The sequence below is a fragment of the Pleurodeles waltl genome, chromosome 10 (genome assembly GCF_031143425.1).
Source record: "Pleurodeles waltl isolate 20211129_DDA chromosome 10, aPleWal1.hap1.20221129, whole genome shotgun sequence".
Taxonomy (NCBI): domain Eukaryota; kingdom Metazoa; phylum Chordata; class Amphibia; order Caudata; family Salamandridae; genus Pleurodeles; species Pleurodeles waltl.
In genome coordinates, this window is record NC_090449.1 from 478,418,933 (window position 1) to 478,444,463 (window position 25,531).

Below are 25,531 nucleotides of genomic sequence, written 5' to 3' on the forward strand. Positions count from 1 at the left end.
CTAATATGGTTTACTTATTTTGGTGAAAACCCGTTTTGCAACAGTAAATGAACATTAAATATAAAAGGTTAAAGGCTTTAAAAATACTTACTTTCATAAGGAAATCCGGTTGAAAGTATCTTGCGCACATCTAAGGAACTGCCAATATTGATGAAAAAGTGCAGACAATCGCCCGTAGCCCAGTCTAAACAATTTATTATAGCAGGCAGGAGCTGGACTATTAAAGTCCTCGATTTAAAACAGACAGTAGTTGAAAAATGAACACTTTGGGGTGTTTTTGTTAAATGTTTGTATCCATTTTTTACATATATTGTGCAACTAAACTTATGAATGTTGCCATTCTGTAACTGGTTACTTAAGTGTGTAGATGTGAGAATAATAAAAATCATAGGTTTCTGTAAAAAAAAAGTACAACGTAGCGCTTTTTCGATATAGCGTGGTTGTTCAGGGCCTCTGTTTGGAATCCACTGTGTCTTCGTATGTTAGTGAGTAGGAGAGCAGGTAGCGGAGTTGTGGCTGTGCTTCCATCACAGGAGGTAGCACCTATCCATAACAAAGCCAAAGTCACAGCTCGTAACCTGGCAGCCGCAGCTATAGAGCACGTTTCTCTTACAATGGCACACACACCTCAATAAAGGATTGTATTAGCATATCTGTAGAAGGCGGGCAGACGACCCATCTCCAGCGCAGTCTGTATTTTCTCCCCAAACGAAAGGTTTCAAGAAGCAGTGATCACTCTCGGAGCACCCATCCTAGAAAGTGAACAAAGGTAACACACACAAGTCTCAAAGGTGTATTCAATCAAAGGGACGTAGTCTTTGCACTTTTTGGAGGTTAAAGCTTAATTATAAAAGAACTGCAAAGTTAAGATAAATAGTAACTTTAATAATCTCAGCACTATGTAAACAGTTGAGACCGTGTGCCTGAACATTAAGGCCTTAGTTTATAGCTCTTTACTGAAATAGGGTATGTTTCATAGTTGGATTTCCTACTAAAAGGGATATTTACTAAGATTTGATTTTGTGTCATGTTTGCATTAAAAAAGTGATGCAAATTGACACCAGATCTTTTTTTACCAATACAATGCGCTGTTTTGCACTACTTAGTGCTAAGTGTGCGTTTTGACACAAAACCCTATTTACTAAAAACAGTAGACGGGGTTTTACATCAAAATACTGCACCCATTTCAAATAAGCGCTATCACAGAGAAATACTTATACTTCTTTCTTTTTCAACTTTGCATGTGTTCCGCACACATACAAAGTGGGAAACGTTTTAAAATTAGTCTAAGCATAGTATTTTGTATTGGAAGGGTATACCTTCCAGTACAAAACCTATGCTAGACTCACACTTACTCGCACACACACACACACACACCTTTGCACTATGGTTCAACTGAGTGTGCGTGGCGCAGGGATGCAGATTCCTGCACCAGTGCAGGGACAGGTGCAGAGAGTGCCAAATATGCACTATCCTGCTCTCTTTTTCTCAGGCAGCACAGCATTTTTGGACTGCGCTGCTCTGCGTTTAAAATGTAGTAAATCTGGGGCTTAATATTTTTGAAGTGGGTAAAAGTATTAGAGTGAAATTATAATAGCGTGTTTGGCAAAATTGTTTAGCTGACTGGATTTTGTGTTAACCAGTTCTGCACTTACCATTTAAAGAGGCCACTGAGGATTATCAGTAACCCCAACAATATGGCATCATTCTGACATTTCAGCATATGTTTGTTTTTGTGATCATACACAAGCTCTTTGTGTCACATTACTATCAACCTGAAGTTGAAACAGAATGGTGACATACATAATTGAGAAGGGTACATCTTAAGTGAACCTTCGTTCTACGGGTCTAGCCAGGGTTTCACACTAACGCCCTCATTTAGCACTTATTTTTTAGTCCTCGATGCTAAAAGTGTACCACAGCACTGTAATCTTTATTTTCCTATTACTGGAGAGGAAAGCATTGCAAGCACGAAATACTTGAGCTATACCGGAAGTAATAGCTCTGCTATAATGCTTGTGAATTTGGTATCTTTGGGATAGTTCATGTGTCATTGACTATTGTAAATATTGCACTAGGCTGTGACAATAGGAAATTTCATGAAGAGGCCACAGAGCTGACATATAGCATCTGTCTATGATGCTTCATTGTTAGTACTGATTGAGAAAGACTAAATTTAAACATGGAACTCCAGCTAATGAAATAATGGTCCATATAAGTTTTAAATTCTGGTTCTCATTCAAGGTTCAGCTCCTCTGGCCATCTGACGTCTAGGCAATTCAAAGCCAGTGAGGCCAGGACAAAACAATACTAGACCTTTCTTGTACGGAGAATAGTACCTGATTTGGTAAGGGCAATGAGTTGAGTGAGAGCAATGCTAGTGAACTCCTAGATGCCAACAGATATAATGTAATATAAGCATTTTATATTTTTTGTATATCTTTTTTTATTAAGATTCTAGTCAATTACAGCTTAAAGCAGCAGGCAGAGATAAGTACTCTCAGAATTACAAGCATGAATTGTTTGTGACAAATGCAATGTAACTTAATAAAAAAGTAATCAGATCTCAAGACTACAGTGTAGGGGGATACTAGATAATTATGGCAAATAGCATGTTACACAGAGATCACAGCCCATCAACTGCTCCAGATTGTCATATGTTTCTGTGTTGAACCTCGGCTTTGTAGACCAATTCCTCTGATTTCGCACAAAAGTCCCTGCCTCTGGCCCATTCGCTCAATTCACAGGCCTCAATGCTTTGCCAATCACAGGCTACACCTCTCTTGACGACCAGGAGGGCAGTTGTAACAAAGGCATGGATATGGTGCGGACAGCCTCAGTATCCCTGAGGTCAGTTTAGCCTTGATAGGGTTAAACTCCTGCACTCTCCCGAGCTGTGGCACTTCGTGAGTTGGAGCATGTCTTACTGAAGATAGCAAAACAGTGGTATTTATAAAAAGAAAGGTGTTTTGTGAGCTCTTCATTAAATTTCATGTGATTGATAGACCGTATATATCTGAGGATAGCTATTCCAATTTAATCTTGCAAGGTAAACCCTATAAGCCATGTCAATCGGTGAAGGCATGTGGGTTGCTAAAGTGGGCTGGCTACGGAGGAGATGCTGTGCCATTTTATTGACTATCATGCCAACAGAGTAATGGCAGTTTCATGACATGCCAAAGTGCACGTGGTACAGCCTGGCCATATAAAAGATTGAGCAGACCACGTTTATTTATACACTCAAGCCTTCTATTCCCGAACAGCCACTCCTTAATTGGGAAAAGCTGGAATGCCCAGTAATAAAGTTTATCTGTCAGCACTAGCCTTGTGATTTAGGTGGACTGGCACCATTTAGCAAAGGGCACCCAATGCAGGGTGTTTGCCCTGTCCATAAGAAATATGAGAGCATGCCTAGTAAAACCACAAAGAAGCCATGATAGGAGTGGGTAAGGCTAATTCTGATGACCATAAAGAAATTGTGGTAGGTATATAATTTGGAATAAAGCTCCTGAAATCATTACTCACAGAGATAGAGTCCCAAGCCTTCCTTTCTAATTTCAGCTTCGTCAGGAGAGATAAATATACTTAGATCCCAGCCCACGGCCTGACTGTGTGATCTCCATTGCCAAATATCTAAAATAATCACCCATAGTGTGTATACTGGTATATTGGTGTATATTGGCAGATAGGTATTTTTCACTAGGATTAACATATGTGCATTTGATCCAATTTACTCATGGACCTGCAGCATCACCATAGTTTCGAAGGATGTCAGTTAGCCTGGGAATCAAGGTACCGAGGTCATGGGCGTAAAATAGCATGTTATCTTCACATAGAGAGATTCTATCCTTTGATCCATTATTCCATATGGAGAAACCACTCTTATGCTTTCCACAAGAATAAACAATACATAATAGTCCACTCAGCCACATACAGACTGTGGAACAGGTTTACTATCTCTACAATTGTCTCATCTCTCAGCAGTCTCGCATTAGAACTAAACAGAAAAGAATAAGCTCTACAAACCGCTCTCAAACATTTTTGACAAATGTATTCCTCTCAAAATATCCACATACAAACAATTAACAGAAGAAACTCTAGGACAAGAAATAGATAAGGATGAAAGAAGAAATCGCTGTACCTCAAGGCATTGGACGAAATGAATCATCTTTGTGATAACACCTAGCTCAAGTTATTAAACAGGCACTGTATATCCTCTAATAAGAAGCCAAAAACAATACACTGTTCTAACCAGATCTCCAATGCCAAACACCCTTCCAAGGAGCAGCAAAGAAGCCTACTAGAATTCCACAACCCAGAGTGCAACACCACAAAGATTAACTAATCTCATGGTTTCTGTAATTTATTCGCTGCCAACCTTGGTGCCACAGCACAGATACAGGAGCATCACCTCTGGAACAGGACACTAGCCATCCAGCCCACCAGTACCCAAATTATGAACACATTAAATTATAGACACTAGTCATTTGCCTCATTATAACAACTTCCAGTCTCTAACTCCTATGATCAGGTCTAGATCAAGATGATGGATCTGTAGGCTCACTGTCAGATGAGCTTTGACGAACATCTTAATTTCAACACTTACTCAAGCCACACAATAACTACTGTCAACAATTTCATATCTTATTCCACCTTTCTCTCAGCCTTTGAGGTAGCCATACAGAACCACTCATAAGACTAACATTCTATATGCAGAAAACCTGGAATGACATGCTATGTTCGTTGTTAGGTAAACTGATCAAAAGAGCAGTGCTCACTCAGATCTGAAACTTCTTGCAAGGAAAAAAAAATTAGACAAATAACTTAGATTGCATCCTTTAAGGGGCACCAACCCTACTCCGATTTCCATTTGAGACATTCTAAAGACCATTAAGACAGAAACAGAGTTGCTGCAGTTGTACTGCTTGTTGAAACTGCTTCTTTTGACACAGTTCACCCATCACTGAACCCTAGTCAGAGTAGAGGAACTTAGCATCAAAGGAAGTAGTTGTGACCGAATCTCCACCTAACTTTTCAATAGATCAGAATAATTTGGATGCCCATTTTACATTACCAAATGTCAACATTAACAGTGCTGTTCTTCAAGACCCAATTGTCTCATCACTGCTCTTCAAGACTGCCTAAGCCCACTTCCTAAATCAAATCCCGCAATGTAACATGATAAAAGTGTGCTAACCACATATAGGTCATCTTAAAGTTGTAAATTCAGAGGGAGCTAGACACCTTAGGACTAAACCACTGCCTCCAGGTCACTGACAAAGGGATGCTGAGAATTCACCCTAAACTTAACTCATCCAAAACAGACATCCTAACATACAGCGAATCGAAGAACTATAGTCCTGCAAGCATCTGAATTCAGGAATGGGGTACCACACCACTGATGTTGACAGAAGTGAGAAACCTGGGAGTGACCATGGATTTGAGCTTTTCCCCTGGTCCTTTAAATGGAGCAATTCACAAGAAATGCTTTATACACTATTTAAACTCTATGGTTAAGTTTCCTGCGGTTAATGTTTCCCTCACAAAGCTACTGGCTGCTATGTCACTTGTTTTCTCTCCTCTTAATGATGCAAAGCACTCAAGTCCAGGGCTTTGTCTTTTCTGGTCCAACGGCTGGAAAGAATTAATCTACATGACGACATTTCACCTATCCTCCAAGTGCTCATTGACTTCTAATTGCTAGGTGCTCTGCGTTTAAGACTTAAGTGCGTTGCCTAAAGGGCCTTCTACAGAAACAGACTATCAAAAATTAGAGCTACTAGGGGAATCAAGAACACCACATCGAACTCACCAGTAATTCTTTGGTTTGCCTGCTTTCAGCAGGCCCTGTCCCTGGTTGAAAAGTCAGCAGAACCTTTATTTCCAATTTAGGTCAGTAACTTTAATTACAGGTCCCACTAGAATTAACAAGAATACTTCTAATGAGTAACACCAGAATAGGCATGCAAAAACTACTAAAAGCATTACAAGAATACTCAGGATCTAACGAATTAGAAATCAATCATAAAAAATCTAAAATGATTACCCTAAACCGCAGGTCGACTAGCCAACATTAATGGCACTTGAATGGGAAGACCCTAGAGGAAGTAAGTTCGTATAGATACTTAGGAGTTGTGGTTGATGCCAGAGGTAATGACGTGCTACAAAAAGAAGCAATAAAGTCAAATCGCAGGCCCTTACTTACGCCTTTTGTAAGCTGGCAAACTCAATTTGTGGTCATGCTCTGAACCCCCTAACAACTGTAATGAGAGCAAAACTACTTCCAACTCTCACATACGGGACCGAAATAATGAGGGGGATGGAAGTAGGTCTCTTGGATAAGCTTCTGATAAAGACCAATAAGCGTGTGTTTCGGCTCCCTGGGCGCGCATCGCCAGCCCAGGTCAGACTGGAATTTAAGCTGGTCAAGCAGTTGCTAGCCCGACCCGCGGCATACATTAAATGCTGTTACAAATTGAGCCGCGCCTCAAAAGGGTCTTTAGCTAATTTAGTCTGGCAGGAAATTATCCTAGAAAGAGGGAACTGCAATTACTTAAGGTATGTAGTAAAGAGCAAGAGTCTGCTGAACTTAAATGAGGCATGGGACCAGTCTCTCCCCATCCCAGCTTTTAACAAAGCTGTGAATAAAGCAAGCAAATTACAGAGCTGGTTAGAAGACAGGGCCTCTCTGGCTAAAGGGCGCTCAGCTGGTTGATCTTCAACTCTTATAAAATGTTTAAAGAATCACTACTTATGGCTAGTCCCTATTCACGGAAAATCAAGCAATGCTTTCTTAGACTCAGGCTGGGTGAACTCCCAACACTAGACCTCATGCCAAAATGGAAGAAGGAGCAACAAGTAGGATCCCAGGAGTGCCGTCTATGTCACCTAGCAGAAGAAAACTTGGTGCACGTGGTCTGCATCTGTCCAGCTTTAGTGGTTGAAAGAAGACTTTTACTGAAAAAAGAATTGAATGGTTTAAGGATCAGATCCTGTAGACAGGCACTAATTGAAGCTTTCAACCCACGAAATACAATACTGAACATTAGGCTGGTTCAATTCTTGGAAATTTTCTTGCTCAAAATCTCAGCTTCTTGAAACAACCCAGTCATAGGGAGGGCAACAAGGATCACAAAACCCCTTTAACTCATTCCGAATCCCTTAAAGTAGAGAAGGCTCACAGGCAGCATGGTGAGATGCTTAACCAGTGCCGTAATACAGTCTGGTAACAAGAATCGGACTCAAGTAGGGGAAAACCAAATCAATAGAAGGTACCACACCACCTCTCCCCACTACTACTAATGCCTTATTGCACTTTTATTGTTTTGTTAAATGTTTATGTGGAAGGGAAATTTTACATATTATTTCATTTCAAGCTCAGGACTTTTTATTGCACTGTATTACCTTATTGTATTGTTTTTGTTAACTTTTTATGTGGAAATAAAAGTTTTTATGGTTTTAATTAACTAATAAAATAAACTTTCATCATCATCTTCTAATGAGGGCCTTAGTGTCCTTTTGTATTATTTTTCTTTGGTATATCCCAAGGCACAGCAACTAAAAACAAAAAAATTTGATAAAAACAGAACTGTGGTTCTCATTCATGACACTGAAAGTCTATTCAACAAGGCCATATGACAAAATGATGAAGCATGCTAGCCCTCTTAAAATGCACTTTGGTGCCTCATCAGTGGATCGAAACACTGTATAAATGCAACTGCAGCATAATACCAAAAACAACCAGTGACAAACATTCAGCTGGGTAGCAGACACAATTCCTACACAGCCCAAAAATAGGCCATATACTCAATGATGACAAAGCTTCTTTTGATAGCATTCAGATTTTTCAAGACCTCCTGAACATGCACTCCATTGATTCTGTTTTGTTTTAAAATTGCATAACTATGGACATGGACCAGCATGGGGTGAAACTTATATTGTGGTCTACTCTACAAGGGCTTTTAGCACCGGGCCACAGTCGGCTTGATCTCAACCCCCTTCTCCCACTGGTTTTCTATGGAAGTAGAGGGTGATGGTGGCGACCTGCCTTGCAGTGATGAATGACCCCAGAGTTGCAGTTCTAGGCTAAGAGACCTTTGGACTAGGCGGAGACTGGGTGAACAAATCTGTGACCAGTAATTGTGGGTCAACAGGCCTCCAGCTTGATTTTGGGACCCACCAGAATAGAACCTCCACAGGTGTTCCCCACTGGCTGTAAGATGATGCACCATTCTGGAGGTCCAGTGTAGACAGCAGAAATGTAGCCAGTGTGCCATGGGCCCACGTGCAAGGAAGGAAATGGCTCCCTGGCTGCTATTTTAACAGTGAAATACAGCAATAACCAGGGTTAAGCCGTCCCCTCAGGGCTCTGGGCCCTGTACCACTGCATCTGTAGCACCAACAGGAGCTATTCCTCTGGTAAGGGGGTCATGTGTCCAAGTATGGTGGCACTTCTTGGTGTGTGGTGCTGAGGGGCCTTGGTGGGAGTAGGAGAGCTCAACACTGGCAGGTTGCACAGGTCCCATAAGAAAGGGTTTGAGTTGCTTCTCTCTTTAGGACCCTGATGAAAGCAGCATGGATGCCTGTTTGCAGGCACAGAAGATCTGCTGATTGAGATAGGCAGCCCCTTAACACTGACACAGCCTGGAAGGTAGTGAAGAGAATGAAGCCTTCAATGGAGACCAGGTGCAGAGAGCACCTGCAGCGGACAGTGACAGAGAGCATGGGGTTCATAGGTGATGGGTCTCCAACAACTGAGTTAGCTGAGAGGTGGCAGGGTAGAGTGAGGCAGGGTGGTGGGTGATTGCTCATATTTAAATGGTCATGTAATTTTCTGTCTGGGGTTCATGCATCAATCCTATATTATTTTGGGTTTTACCTAGTAGGGAGAAGTTGAAAAAGTTAATTATGCTACTGTTCCAAACCTTACCTGGAGAGGCAAATATGCAATTAGGAGTAGTTCAATGTTCATGTGGAGGGAGTATTTCCCACACGTATACAGTTTCAGATGGAAGAGAGGAATAATGCAATTTAGACAGGATAACACTAAAATCAGTAGGGGACTGATGGAGCTAAATCTGAGTGTAATTTCTAATGTGCAAGGATTCAGTTCCCAGCGAAAAAGTTAATGATACTTTCATCATACACAAACATGCAGGACATGTATGTCCAAAATTAAAAAATAATGTTTGGTTACTGATTTTTTTTATTTTTGTATCCCTAGTGGACTGCATGTAAAATGTACTTTGTCTTAGATATTCGTTTTTGCCTTTGATGGCCATTAGTTTCTCACATATGAAACAGTGCACCAGGCCAACTGTGAATAATGTAAAACCAATAGTGAATTGGGAAATAGTGACAAAGTCCACCCTGAAAATGTGTTACCACCCAAGCTGGACTCTGGATACATAACCTTCTGTAGGGAATCTGTTGAAGCTTTAGAGAGGAAAGTGTTATATAGCTTATTTGCTGCTTCTGCAAAAGAGAAGAATGGGCATCCAATGGGAGAAATTTAGGCCCAGATTTTAAGAAAAGTGGTGCTTCACAACGTGAAGCGCCACTTTTCTTTCACCCACTGCACCCCCATCTTCTCCCCTAACACCACCATGTGTGCACCGTATTTAAGATACAGCGCACTATGGCAGAATTAGGAACAATAGCGTCAACATTTTTGATGCTATTGTGGGGCTTTACTCAACTAGCATCAAAAATTTTGACGCTAGTGGAGCAAAGTGCAAGAAGGCCCATTGATTCTGATGGGTGCATTTTTTCAACTGACGCAAAAAACAGCTGTATGAAATGTAGATTTCATGTGCCATTTTTGCAGGCCTCCTTGCGCTGGAACACCCCCTTTGCGTACATTATGCATGCATTGTGCCACTTTGTAGATATGGTGCTGCGTTTTTGGAAATCTAACAGAACATTAGCATCAGAAAAACAAAGCTAATGTGGTGTTAGATGGCGCTAGGCCATCCTCAAATTAGGGCTTTCATTTTCTCACAGTAGTAGCCAGATTGCAGTTCAGTGACGAGCTCCAGCTGCAGCCCAGTTAGGATGCAGGTGTGTGCCCAGGCCAGACTTCAGGCCTAGCCTAGTATAGATTGTAATTGCATGCCCAACTGAAACACCTAGTCTACGCCTGAGACTGCACATCTAAGCCAGCCTAAAATTGCATGATGTGTGCCCAGCTCAGATTTAGTGCCTCTGTCCAGCTCAAAATACAGACTTGTGTCCAAATGAGACTGGAGTGCTGTTCCCACATGGCAGCAGCAGGCCTACAGTCTATGACACAGGGTTGCTGTGTGATTTGGGCACAAACCTGCAGTCTCATTTGGGACAGGACTGCTGTGAGATCTGCGCTTAGGGGTGCATTCTCAGGTAGGCAGAGTCCTGCCTTTGTAAATAAGCACCTGTAGCCAGAGCTCGGCACATGCCTGAGGACTGACCTTGAAAAAAGGCTGCAGTCTCATGTGGGCACTGTTCCATTTTCAGCTGGGCATTAGTTCATATCTGGGCTCTCAGAAATCAAAAGTTAAACGCATTTATAAAATATGTGAAGAATTCGTGGATCTGTAGGGTCTTAGGACAAGTGACATCTGCAGGCCCAGACTACAAAGAAAAACTCAACAATGAACTGGCTACTCGTCCTTTCATGGGATACCTTAAGAATTTAATGGTGAAAATCAGCAAGACATTCTAATTCTCTGTTACAAGGGGTTAATGTCACCAAATGTAGCCTCCTATTTGAATTCTAAACCGAGAGTCATGCTGATTAGGATAGATCATGCCACTCAATTTCAGAGTTCAACTTGTGTTTGTCCTTTTTTGCATTCTGATGCTTTTCCTCATAGGTTTGCAATCGTAAAAGCTAATAAAGTCGGGAATGTTTGAGATTCCAGGTTCTATGGCTTAATGTTCCTAGTTAAAAAGCAGTGTCTTTAAAGAAACCAGTGCCCAAAATCCTTGTCTAAAGTATGTAATAGAAATATTTATAGCCAGACATTCTGCAGATAAAAATCAAATCATGGAAAAATCACAGGCATATCAAAAGCCCTGTGTGTTTTTCAAAAACATCCCTTGATGCAAGAGTAGAGATTGAAGTGTTCAATTAACAAAAATAGACAGAGATTTCAAATGAGACATTTTGCATTTGTCTATGTATGCGCTTGGGATTATTTCTCAAAAAAATGATTGTTGTTGATTTTTAGATTGGATTTCCAAGTGAGCATGTTAGTGTGCTGAAATTCTCCTTCTCACAGGCCTAAGAATCATAGCTCCCTCTCCTCATCGCTGCAAACCTTTCAGTAGGTGCCCTTTCCTCTGTGGCGCCCATCACCTCTCCTGCAGGTATGTGCATCCAGGGTCTCTTTAGTCATGCATGAGGCTCCGGAACAGGTGTGAAAGGGTGAAGCCCAGGCTGCTGTGCAAGAGAAAGGCCCTACACCTTGATACGCAAATCAAAGCTCTTAAGGAGCCAAAGATTCAGAAAATATATATTACAGTTGATTGACAAGCAATGATGGCTGGTAAACAACATGCCTTTCAGGCCAGCAAGAAAGAGGTTCTCTCATGGTTATATAAACTTTTTAGCTCTAAGTTTGGGTGGATGCTTGTGGATCGTCCTAAAACAAACTTCAAATGGGATTACATAATGGTCAATACGAGAAAACTAATATTATCCAGAGACTATTAGGAACCTGCATGCCATACTCCTCCACAATTGTTTCATTTCCTTACAATATGGCAACCAGAAAGGCATTAAAGGAGTATGGCTAATGCCTCCACGGTCCACATGTATGTAGCTTTTTTTGTGGTCGCAACCTGCCCGATTCACAGAATCAAGCCATTTATGACCAAAAAAGCATTTTCCTATTTACAAAACCCTATTTTGCGATTCAGTAATCCATTACCGAAAAGCAAAATTGATTTTCGACTCGCTATAAGGAAGGGCGTGCCAAGGACATCTCTTCCTAATAGCGAGTCGTAGGGGGATTTATGATTTTTTTGCAACTGGGAATGTGGTTGCAAAACAATCACAGTTACTACCAATTTCAAACTGGCGGTAACTTAGTTGCAAAAGGGTTCCCCTTTGTGAATGCAGGTGGCAGCATTTTTTTCAGAGCAGGTAGTGTTCCCACAGACCACTGCCTACTCTGAAAAAATGAAAAGGAAACTTTTCCTTTTTTTGTAATGCAACCTATTTTCCTTTAAGGCAAATGAGCTGCATTAAAAAAATAACTGCTTTATTTACAAAGTAATTACAGACATGGTGGTCTGCTGACACCAGCAGGCCGCCATCCCTGTGTGTGTGGCCATTACCAAATGAGTTGTAAATTGTTGCTTGTCTCATGAATATTAATGAGGCAGGTCCCCTTCAACCCATTTGTGAGTCACAGTGTCTGAGATACTGTTGTGCATCGGGTTTTGTGACTCGCAAATTGCAAGTCGCTAGTCTCGCAATATGCAAGTTGCGAAACCTGATGTTTGTACATGTGGCCCTATGTTTCTTATTAACTGGCTGAGTGCTTACAGCCACAAATTTAATCCCCAGTTCCTTAATATTTATCGTATGAAAAACAGTTATATTAAGAAAACATTGAAGCACACTGGTGACCAAGAAAGGATGCCCTGGTACTAGGTTAAGGTATTAGTGTGTGGTACATACAACATAGTAAGGTCTTTAATTTTGTCTAACTGCAGAATGTTGTTTTTAAGGTAAAATGATGGGGTGAAGTTGTTCCATTTATTTGGAGTGAGGTAAGAGAAAGCACGCCTTTCACACACCGGCTGCTTTTGAAGTGTGTAATAGAAATAAGTCCTGCATTAGATGAGAGTGCAGTCTCTTGGGATCCAAAATCCTTATCTTGAATTCACTACTTCTTCCATATGCTTGTCCAATTTTGGGAAGGATCTTCTAAGAAAGGAAAGCTATTCCTTTTCGGTCTCTCTCCCCATCCTGTAGGTTCCCCAAGAGGCTCCTGCCTACATTAATTCTCATATTTGTTGTGAAGAAAAAGAACAACAGCACAACGTGCATATACTTGAAACACTGACAAAATGGTCAGAGTGGTGGAAGTTGTGCCCATTCAGTATCTTCAGTGGTAGGGAAATGTATGGCTTATATAAAGAAATCAGTTTCTGTAATTAAACATACATTAACTGTAAAATATCCTAAAATTGGCAATGGATTTATATCTATTTATATATAAAATAAAATGAAGGAATGCTCCATGTCCTGAAGAACTGTTTAGTACACTATGTAGCACTTAATATCTAGTCTTTTTATGTGGTTTTGTAATTTTCAAAAACGTCGACAACTCTATTCTTTCAACAACTGAATTAATAAACAGTTGTCATAGAATTCAATTTCATGAGTAGTTGACGTAGTGTTGTCTAAACATGATGCTTGATAGTAGTCCTGAAGGTGGGGTAACCCAACCCCATCTGATCCATATTTAATTGTAAAACTGAAAACTGTACCCTAGGGTGTTTATTATTTTTACATTTCCCTATGATGGGTTCCCCTCTGGGCCGGTGGGTGGAAACAGTGTTTCCGGCGTCCAGCCCAGCGGGGAACAGGGCCTTAACATTGCAGCCGGCTCCTAATGGAGCCGGCTGCAATGTGGCGGAGGGTGCAGCAGCACCCGTAGCGCATTCAACTACCCATAATACGGGGAGTGGAATGTGCAATGGGCTGTGCATGCTCATGCCAAGTGCATTGGCAGTGCAGGCCCCCCTCCTCCCACGCCACCGAGTCCCCCATTCCGCTAGTCTTTCTATAGCGGTGTTTACCGTCATGGACAGGCTGGTGGATGGGGACTCGTAATCCCCAGGCGCGGCCCTGGCGGATTACAACTGCCGGGACCGCCATGTTTCAGGCTGGCGGCAACCTGGCTTTTTGGCAGTTGGACCGTGGCGGAGTCATAATGTGGTGGTCGGACCACCATGACGGTGGCGGTCAGACCTGCACCGTGACCCTGGCAGTCGCCAGACTGCCAGGCTCATAATAACTCCCAATATTTTTAGGGACTTGAACATCACAATAATCCCACACTTTCTTTGTGGGGACTTAAACGTTACTATATTCGCATGCAATCATTGTGGAGACTTGAATCTAATTACCTTCACACACCATCTCTGTGGAAATCTGAGCATTCCTATAATCATGCATTACCTTCACACACTACTGTATATGTGTGTGGACTTGAACATTGTCTTTACAAGCTATTTCAGAAATGGTATGTGAACATTGTTGTCTTCATACACAATTGGTATCAGGATTTAAGAATCACAATATCCCCACACTATCTCTTTGGGTACCTGAATATAACTATAATCACATACTATCTCTGAGGGGACTTCAACATCATTATAATCACACACTATTTTTGTGGGGACTTGAATATCACTACATTCACACACTATCTCTGTGGAGACTTCAACATCATTATAATCTCACACTACCTCTGTGAGGACTTGAACACCACTAACCATGAAAATCATTATCTTCATACTTTATGTGTATGTGAACTTGAACACTGTCTTTACACACTATTTCAGTGGGGATGTGAACATGAATGTCTGCACACACTATTTCCATTTTGACTGAAGGATTACAATAACCCAACACTATCTCTGTGGCACTTGAAGATAATGACAACTATTTCTGTGGGGACTTGAACATCACTTTAACTACACACTATCTATATTGGGACTTGAACATCATTAATCACACACTATCTCTGTGGGGACTTAAATGTCACCTTAATCACTCACTATCTCTGTGGGGACCTGAAAATCACCAGTTTAAGTTAATTTACTGTCTGTACGATCCTCCTTAGAAGCTTTACAGTTCTGAACTGATTCCCCCAATTAATTGTTATGTTATTGAATTTTTAACTTCTTTAAATGTTTAATATATTTTGACCTTGTTACAAATTTGAGGCAAGAAATAGAAGTGGAGAATGTCTTAATGAAATTGTTGAATTTTAAGGTTTTTTGGAACTACATTTATGTGTATTTATTGGATACATTTCTTTTATGTGGGCTTCCTTGTAGTTCTGAAATATAAAGACAATAAGCTTGAAAATCACTATAATCACACACTAACTCTGTGTGGATTCGATCAACATTATAATCACACAATATCTCCATGGGATTTATTAACAACTGCAATCATGTACTATCTTTCTGGGGACTTCAACATGCGTTCCTGCACACACTATCTCTGTGGAGTCTTGACCATCTTATAATCACACACAATCTATGTTTCAACATCATTATCTTCACACACTCTCTGTGTGGGGACTTGAGTATTGTCTTTAAAAGCAATTTCAGTGGGGATGTGAACACGATTGTCTTCACACACCATCAGTATCGTGATTTAGCAATCACAATTACCCAACACTATTTTTGTGGCACTTGAACATCACTATGACACTATTTCTGTAGGGACTTGCACACCACTTTAAACACACACACTATCTCTAAGGAGACTTGAACATCACTTTAATCACTCACTATCTCTGTGGGACTTGAAAATCACTATGATCATACATTATCTATGTTTGGATATGAACATCCTGATCTTCACATTTTATCTTTTTGGAGACTTGAATATTGTCTTTTGACACTATTTCAGTGGGTACCTAAACAAGATTATCTTTACACATAATATCTTTGGGGATGTGCACATCACAATAACCACACACTAAGTTGGGACAATAACATTTCTATAATCACAACACTCAGTTTGGATTTGCAGCTTATTATTTTCACCCATTCTCTGCATAGAGATTTAGTACTGTCTTTAAAGAATATGTCAGTGGGGCTTTGAACACGATCATCTTCACACATTATCCTTTAGGAATATGAACATTGTTGAATCACACAATATCTTTATGTGGACTTGGGCATGGTTATCATCACACACCATTTGTTTCATTAAAAAACATTCCCATAAACATACACTATATCTGTGGGGACTTGAATATCATTATCTTCACACACAACCTCTGTAGGCACTTTCATCAAGGCTGATATTATGGGGGTCATTACAACATTGGCGGTAAAAGCCGCTTACCGCCGTGCAGAAGACCGCCAACACACCGCTGCAGCTGCGGAATTCCGCCACGGTCATTAGGACCCAAAGCCCGGAATCCGCCAAAATCTAGACACCCACACAAGTCCGCCACACTAAAGGTCAGTGATAAACTGGTGATAACAAAACCTTCACCATCACACCAACAGGAATACGCCCACACTATCACCACCCACGAATCCACGCGGCGGTCTTTCATCCGCGGTATTCCATTGGCGGTACACACCGCCTGCTCAAAATACACATACATTTACAAAACACATCCACATTGGACAATTCGAAATATACACACCTGATACACATACACACACCACTCCCACACATCCAATACAATATAAAAAAAAAACACCCACAAACCCTTACGACCACAATTGCGACTGAAGGCCAGAGAGAGACACCACCATCTGCAAATGAGCATCCACAGGCACTCAACACCATCACTCACATAACATCCACGCACCTCACACAACACACCTCTAAATATCACCCCACACATCACAAAACACACCACCCCATGGCACCACAAAGACACCCCAGGTTCTCTGAGGAGGAGCTCAGGGTCATGGTGGAGGAAATCATCTGGGTAGAGCCACAGCTATTCGGATCACAGGTGCAGCACACCTCCATAGCTAGGAAGATGGAGCTATGGCGAAGAATCATGGACAGGGTCAACGCAGTGGGACAGCACCCAAGAAGTAGGGATGACATCAGGAAGAAGTGCAACGACCTACGGGGAAGGTGCATTCCGTGGTCTCAAGACACCACATCGCGGTTGTAGGAGGCTGGCCTGGCTTGTAGTGGGTACCAGAGGTACTTACACCTTGTGCCAGGTCCAGTTATCCCTTATTAGTGTAGAAGAGGTGTTTCTAGCAGCTTAGGCTGATAGAAGGTAGCTATGGCAAAGCAGCTTAGGCTGAACTAGGAGACATGTAAAGCTCCTACTATACCACTGATGTCAAATGCACAATATCATAAGAAAACACAATACACAGAATTACTAAAAATAAAGGTACTTTATTTTTATGACAATATGCCCAAAGTATATCAGTGAGTACCCTTAGTATGAGGATAAGTTATATACACAAGATATATGTACACAAACCAAAATTAGGTAAGTAATAGCAAGAAAAGTAATGCAAACAGTGTAGAATTAGAGTAGATTGCAATAGGAGCACATAGGTATAGGGGCAACACAAACCATATACTCCAAACGTGGAATACGAACCACGAATGGACCCCAAACCTATGTGAGCTTGTAGTGGGTCGCTGGGACTGTAAGAAAACAGTGAGGGTTAGAAAAATAGCCCACACCAAGACCCTGAAAGGTAGGTGTAAAGTGCACCTGCTACCCCCAGAGAGCACAGATGTCGTGATAGGGGGATTCTGCAGGAAGAACAACCACCAGCAATGCAACAACAGTGGATTTCAGGACCTGAGTACCTGTAAGACAAGGGGATCAAGTCCAATAGTCGAGCAGTGTCAAGAGTGGGCAGGAGCCCAGGAAATGCCAGCTGAGGGTGCAAGGAAGCTGCCACCGGATGGAAGAAGCTTGGAGTTCTGCAAGAAAGAAGAGAGCTAGGGACTTCTCCTTTGGAAGACGGATGTCCCACATCGCGATGAAGCTTGTAGAGGTGTTCCCACGCAGAAGGACTGCAAACAAGCCTTGCTAGCTGCAAGGGTCGTTGTAGAGGTTTTTGGGTGCTGCTGTGGCCCAGGAGGGACCAGGATATCGCCACTTGGAAGAGGAGACGGAGGGGGCGCCCAGCAACTCAGGGAGCCCTCACAGAAGCAGGCAGCACCCGCAAAAGTACCTGAACAGGCACTTGGAACTAAAGTGAACCGGAGTCCACGCGAAGTCAGAAAAGGGAGGCCCACGACGCCAGAGGACAACTGAGAAGGTTGTGCGCTGCAGGAAGAAGTGCCGGGGACTCAGGCTTGGCTGTGCACGAAGGAAATCCTGGAAGAGTGCACAGAAGCCAGAGCAGCTGCAAATCACGCAGTACCCAGCAATGCAGTCTAGTGTGGGGAGGCAAGGACTTACCTCCACCAAACTTGGACTGAAGGGTCACTGGACTGTGGGAGTCACTTGGACACAGTTGCTGAGTTCCAGAGACCAAGCTCGTCAGGATGAGAGGGGACCCAGAGGACCAGTGATGCAGTGTTTTGGTGCCTGCGTTAGCAGGGGGAAGATTCCGTCGACCCACAGGAAATTTCTTCAGAGCTCCTGGTGCAGGGTGAAGGCAGGCTACCCCCAGGGCACCCACCACCTGGAGAGAGAGTCGTGAAAGCCTGCAGGATGAGGCGATACAAGGTTGCTAGTAGTCGTCTTGCTACTTTGTTGCGGTTTTGCAGGCATCCTGAGCAGTCAGCGGTCAATCCTTTGGCAGAAGGTGAAGAGGGAGATGCAGAGGAACTCTGGTGAGCTCTTGCATTCGTTATCTAAAGAATTCCCCAAAGCAGAGACCCTAAATAGCCAGAAAAGGAGGTTTGGCTACCAAGGAAGGAGGATTGGCTACCAAGAGAGGTAAGAGCCTATCAGAAGGAGCTTCTGACGTCACCTGCTGGCACTGGCCACTCAGAGTAGTCCAGTGTGCCCCCAGCACCTCTAAATCCAAGGTGGCAGAGGTCTGGGACACACTGGAGGAGCTGTGGGCACCTCTTCCTTTGTCCAGTTTCGCGCCAGAGCAGGGCTGGGGGATCCCTGAACCGGTGTAGACTGGCTTATGCAGAGATGGGCACCATCTGTGCCCATCAAAGCATTTCCAGAGGCTGGGGGAGGCTACTCCTCCCCAGCCCTCACACCTATTTCCAAAGGTAGAGGGTGTGACACCCTCTCTCAGAGGAAATCCTTTGTTCTGCCTTCCTGGGCCAGAGCTGCCTGGACTCCAAGAGGGCAGAAACCTGTCTGAGGGGATGGCAGCAGCTGCAGTGGAGACCCCGGAAAGGCAGTTTGGCAGTACCCGGGTACTATGCTAGAGACCCGGGGGATCATGGAGTTGTCCCCCCAAACAATTCCATGATCTTAGACATTCTACATGGCCAAGTTCGGAGTTACCATTGTGACGCTATACATAGGTAGTGACCTATGTATAGTGCACGCGTGTAATGCTGTCCCCGCACTCACAAAGTAACTTTGCACCCAACCTTCACCAGGTGAAGGTTAGTCATATAGGTGACTTATAAGTTATTTGAGTGCAGTGGTAAATGGCTGTGAAATAACGTGGACGTTACTTCACTCAGGCTGCACTGGCAGGCCTGTGTAAGAATTGTCAGAGCTCCCTATGGGTGGCAAAAGAAATGTTGCAGTCCATAGGGATCTCCTGGAACCCCAACCATATACTAGGGAATTATATGGGTGTACCAGTATGCCAATGTGAATTGGTAAATTTAGTCACTAGCCTGTTAGTGACAAATTTGGAAAGCAGAGAGAGCATAACCACTGAGGTTCTGGTTAGCAGAGCCTCAGTGAGACAGTTAGGCATCACACAGGGAACACATACAGGGCACATACCCATTGTAGGGGTGCTGAAGGAACTCGTCAACACCAGGAGGGACACTGTGGCACAACAAGGGGCCCCTGACACTAGCCTGGACGATGAACTGCCCACCACGTCCGCCGGCGCTAGTGGACAGGAGGCACCGCCACAGGACCGCCACACCAGCACCCCACCCCCTGCAGAGGGAGAACCACCCCGCAAACGGTCACTGAGATCCAGGACAAAGACAGAGAACGATGACAAGACCCCCGCCAAGAAATGAGACCACCCTGATTGTCACCCTTTTGTCCCACCTTGTCACCATGTCCATCCTTAAACTGCCCCAGCTCCACTTCCTATGCCCCTTTGGACAATGCACCTGTGAGACTAATAGACTGGACTCTGCCATGGACATTCCTCCACCATCACCCCTCACCATTTTACAACCCCCTCCAATATTGAGCACTTAAATAAACACCCTTAAAGCACAAAACAACCAGGAGTCTGTGATTTTGAAATAGTGTATTAGCAATTACAGTGGCAAAATGCTCTTTCAAATGTAATGTCAACATACTTATGTCACACAGCTCTAGTCCATGAGGAAACAAAGCAGATGTCACACAGTGGGACCCACATCTGTGAAATCGTAAGGGAAAGTGACAACTCAGTGACCATACACTGGGTGAAAATGACAGACAGTAGAGAGGTAGTAGATGTAAATCAGATGTAGCAGGCAATGGTGTCTTCTTACTTGTGTCTCACTGGAAGTATTGCACGATCACCGTGTTCCCGTTGTCGATGTCCTCTCCTTCTGCTTCCTCGTCTTCACTGTCCACAGCTGCCACAACACCTCCATCTGGACCATCCTCCTGCAGAAAAGGCACCTGTCATCGCAAAGCCAAGTTGTGAAGCATACAGCAGGTCACGATGATCTGGCATACCTTCTTTGGTGAGTAGAATAGGGAACCACCAGTCATATGGAGGCACCAGAACCTGGCCTTCAGGAGGCCGAAGGTCCGCTCTATAATCCTCCTAGTTCGCCCATGGCCCTCATTGTAGCGCTCCTCTGCCCTTGTCCTGGGATTCCTCACTGGGGTCAGTAGCCATGACAGGTTGGGGTAACCAGAGTCACCTGCAAATGGCGAGGGACAAGTGCTAGTCACACACTAACTCATAGGGACATCCACAGACCCAGACAACTATTCCACCTGTATTGGGTCCATGTCCTCACCTAATAGCCACACCCGGTGCCTCTGGAGTTGCCCCATCACATAAGGGATGCTGCTATTCCGCAGGATGTAAGCGTCATGCACTGAGCCAGGGAATTTTGCATTAACATGGGAGATGTACTGGTCTGCCAAACACACCATCTGCACATTCATGGAATGGTAACTCTTCCGGTTTCTGTACACCTGTTCACTCCTGCAGGGGGGTACCAAGGCCACATGTGTCCTCTCCATGGCACCTATGATGCTGGGGTTATGTCCCAGGGCATAGAAATCACCTTTCACTGTAGGCAAATCCTCCACCTGAGGGAAAACGATGTAGCTCCGCATGTGTTTCAGCAGGGCAGACAACACTCTGGACAACATGTTGGAAAACAGAGCCGGGGACATTCCTGATGCTATGGCCACTGTTGTTTGAAAAGTCCCACTTGCTAGGAAATGGAGTACTGACAGCACCTGCACTTGAGGGGCGATTCCTGTGGGATGGCAGATAGCTGACATCAGGTCTGGCTCCAACTGGGCACACAGTTCCTGGATTGTGGCACAATCAAGCCTGTAGGTGATGATCACATGTCGCTCCTCCATTGTCGACAGGTCCACCAGCGGTCTGTACACCGGAGGATGCCGCCATCTCCTCACATGCCCCAGCGGATGGTGCCTAAGGAGGAGAACAGCGAGCAGAGAGTCAACCAACTCTGAGGTAGGTAAACACAGCTTACTCTGAAAATATTAGCAAATCGAAATATGCATGTATGAGTGTTTAGGCAAGGCCTAGATATGTGTGACGCCGTCCGAAATAATGCCATGTGAGCCCCTGAAATGGCGGCTGCCTGACCTGTAATGTGGGACAGGGGGATGTGAGGTAACTGCGCTGGCTTTGTACACCGTTGCGGTAGGCGGTCGAAGACCGCGGCGCAATCCTGCATTGGTTAACATTGGACCTTATGGGTCCCAGGAGCCACTGACGATTTACACCGGCGGTGACGGTACGCACCGCCGCGGACGTGACCGCCATTTTCTATCTGTTCAATCACTTGATACCTGATCTTCGACAGGAAGAGGACCTACACTGCAAGTGCTGCTGTGACCTCAGTCTGAAAGAGACCATGGCTTGTGTGTCTGCAGAAAGGGCGCCTGCCTTCAGCACGGAGGAGAAACTCGTGGATGGGGTCCTCCCTCAGTACACGCTACTCTACGGTCCTCCAGACAAACAGGTAAGTACACTGTGAGCATGCTGTATGGGCAATGCCTCTGTGGAGTAGGGTGGATGAAAGATAGGATGGAGAATGAGGCGTGCATGAAACGATGGTGAGTGCATGTGCGTCATGGCAAGGGTAGGGATGCGGGCCAATGAGTGTGACGGTGCAGATGGTAATTACTTCTCTTTTTCCCATGTATAATTCTTGTAGGTCTGGGCCCACCAGAAGAAGGACATTTGGCGTGCCATAGCCAAGGAAGTCCGGACCCTGGGGGTCTACCACAGACGGAGCACCCACTGCGGGAAAAGATGGGAGGACATTTGCCGCTGGAGCAAGAAGACGGCGGAGGCCCAGCTGGGGATGGCCTCCCAACGTGGGAGGGGTGCCCGTCACACCATGACCTGCCTGATGTTCAGGATCCTGGCGGTGGCGTACCCGGAGTTGGATGTGCGCTTGAGGGCATCACAGCAGACACAAGGGGGTGAGTACACTCTAATTCTGCTGATTCAGCACGCATTGTAGGTGTCTGGGTGGGGGAGGTGGGCTGTGGGTTCCCCTAGGCCAGGGCGAGTTTAGGAGGCAAGGACCCTTCTTGAGGCAGGCCCTGTGGCACCCCACCCCACCTGTGTACAGTGCCAACTACACCTAATCAGGCTCCTGTGACATCCATGTGTGCAGAAATTGGGCATCGCCTTGTAACCCATGTCCCTGGGATTGAATAGTGGACCCCAAGTGCGCGGCGTAGTGTCTGTCGTGTCCGCCAACGGTAGCGGTATTGCATGCACTCAACATGTCTTTCTTCTGTCTCCCCCCCCCCTTTTGTGGTCTCCCTGTTCTTGTGTGCATTAGCATCATCAGGCGGAGGAGCAGTGGCACCGGAGCAGGAGGGAGCAGCATCCCACATGGCCCTGGAGGGCGGCACTACGGAGTCTGAATTCACCAGTGGGATGGAGGGCAAGGGGAGCTCGACGGCGGGGACAGGAGCTGACACCAGCGATACGGACTCCTCCTCTGATGGGAGCTACCTTGCGGTGGTGGGCCCATCTGTGCCCCCCGCATCTACAGGTACAGCCACCAACCCCCCCCACCAGCACCGCCCTCCTAGCAGCCCTTCAGCGTTAGCCCCATGCCTGTTCACCCAGGAGGGTGGGCACCACCTTCGCCCCAGGCACCTCAGCCCCTGCCCCTGTCAGCCCTGCTGCCCTCAGTGAGGAGGCCATTGACCTCCTCAGGTCCCTCACTGTTGGGCAGTCTACCATTTTGAATGCCATCCAGGGTGTAGAGAGGCAGTTGCAACAAACCAATGCATACCTGGAGGGCATTCACTCTGGTCAGGGAGCCCTTCAGCGAGCTTTTCAGATTCTGGCCTCAGCACTGATGGCAGCCATTGTCCCTCTCTCTAGCCTCCCCCTCCAACTTCCTCCACCCAGACCCACACCCCTGTACCTCAGCCTATCGCAAGCACACCATCAGACCAGCATGCACACACCTCAACACACAAGGGAAGCTCTGGAAAACATAAGCACCACACATCCCACAGGCACTCACGCAAGCATCACACACATGCAGACACACCAACATCCACTGCCTCCACTGTGTCCCCCTCCTCCTCGTCTCCCTCCTCCCTCCCTGTCTCGTCTCCACTCACACCTGCATGCACTACATCCTCAGCCACTACGTCCATCACCAGCACACCCACCACCACACCCCGCTCACTTGCAGTCACCACCCCTACTATCATTCACTCCCCTGTGTCCTCTCCCAGTGTGTCTGTGAGGCCACCTCCCAAGGTACACAAACGCAGCCACGCATCCACCCAACAGCCATCCACCTCACGACAGCCTCCAGCCCATGCACCTTCACCCAAAGTCACCAAACGTACACCTCCTACAACCACTACCTCTTCCTCCACTCCCAAACCCACTCCAGCTACCCGTCCCAGTGTTCCTAAGAAACGTTTCCTGGCCAACCTTGACCTCTTTCCCTCACCTCCCCCACCCCTTCAGTCTCCTAGGGCCTGACTCTCCAGGTTCCAACCCAGCACCTCAGCCACAACATCGGCAGGACCAGTGGTGCCAGTAGTCACCGGATTCTGGAGTGCACCAGGCAGCAGGGCAGCCAGTGTGGCAAGGAGCCAGAGCACAGACAGTCCCCCAACTGTGAAGCATAAAAAGTTGGCCACTGCCCAGCGGTAGAGGGGAAAGAAATCAGCCACCAAAGCCGCTCCCAGGGGTACGGTTGGGAGTGTGGAGACAGCTGCGACACCATCCAAGGTGGGGAAGGGGCACAGTAAAACCAGCAAGTCTGGGAAGATCAGCACGGCGGACAAGACCGCCAGCAGCCCTGCTGCCCAGGACAAGACCGCCACCAGCAGCCCTGCTGCCCAGGACAAGACCTCCAGCAGCCCCGCTGCCCAGGACCCTGCCGCCAGCAGCCCCGCTGCCCAGGACCCTGCCGCCAGCACCACCGCAGGACAGTGAGTGCCAATGATTACAACGCTACTGAGGCTGCCACGGGCAGGATGAAGCACTCTGGGCACCAAGCCCCCTCCAGAACCAGTAGAGAGTTACATCCACTACCTCTGTCCTTGGCAGGATGAAGCACTCTGGACACCAAGCCCCCTCCAGAACCAGTGGAGACTGTTATCCACTTGAGAGACTGTGGCTTTGCACTCCCCAGGATTGAACAGTGGGCAACCCACCCACTGTAGAGACTTGCGAGACTGTGGCTTTGCACTCCCCAGGATTGAACAGTGGGCAACCCACCCACTGTAGAGACTTGAGAGACTGTGGCTTTGCACTTCCCAGGATTGAACAGTGGGCAACCAACCCACTGTAAAGACTTGAGAGACTGTAGCTTTGCACTCCCCAGGATTGAACAGTAGGCATGGCGCCCCCTCGTGGATCTGGCGTCGTGCACTCATCCGGCTGAGGTGCCCCCCTTCCCTTCCCCCTGAGGTGCCTGTTTTATTTCTATCTGATGCCCCAGCATTGTTCTCTCCGTCTTGTTCAGGTATTGAGTGTGGGCCTCGCCCATGCCTTTTGGGCCCAGTGGTCCACGGACTATGATGGTGGAATCCCTTGGACTTGTGTTCTTGGTGTATATAATTGTTTATAGTGTAAATGTATATAAATGTAAATATTTTTGATTAATGTAATTGAATATATAACAATTATTCAACTCATTTCCTTTTGTCCTTGCATTGTTCCAGGGGGGGTGGGGGAGTGTAACTGTAATGTATCATGCTGTATTAGTGTGTGTGTTGTCGTGGGTGAGGGTGGGGGTTGGGGTTTTGCGAGTTGCGTGTCACAGTTTTTCCCCTCTCCCCTCCCCTGTATCGTAGGTGCAGTACTCACCATGGTCTTCGCCGCTGGCGTTTGTGCTCTTGGTAGAGGAGCAGGAAGATAAAGGCTGGGAGTATCTGAAGTTCCGGTTCCATGGCGTTCTGGTTCCTTCTGGGGTGTGTAGAGGTGAGAGTTTTCCCTTCCAAGTCCTGTTTCTGCTGTGTTTTTGTTCGCGGGGAATCCGCCC

General features: G+C 45.4%; 1 long non-coding RNA gene across 1 annotated transcript in view; it reads right to left on the bottom strand.

Annotated features, from left to right (window-relative positions):
- Positions 1 to 212: 212 nt before the first annotated feature.
- Positions 213 to 25,531, bottom strand: part of LOC138260775 (uncharacterized) — a 72,881-nt gene continuing 47,562 nt past the window's right edge. The window contains exon 5 of the long non-coding RNA XR_011198982.1: positions 213 to 752. This is a non-coding gene — a long non-coding RNA (uncharacterized lncRNA). The remainder of the gene's footprint in view (positions 753 to 25,531) is intronic.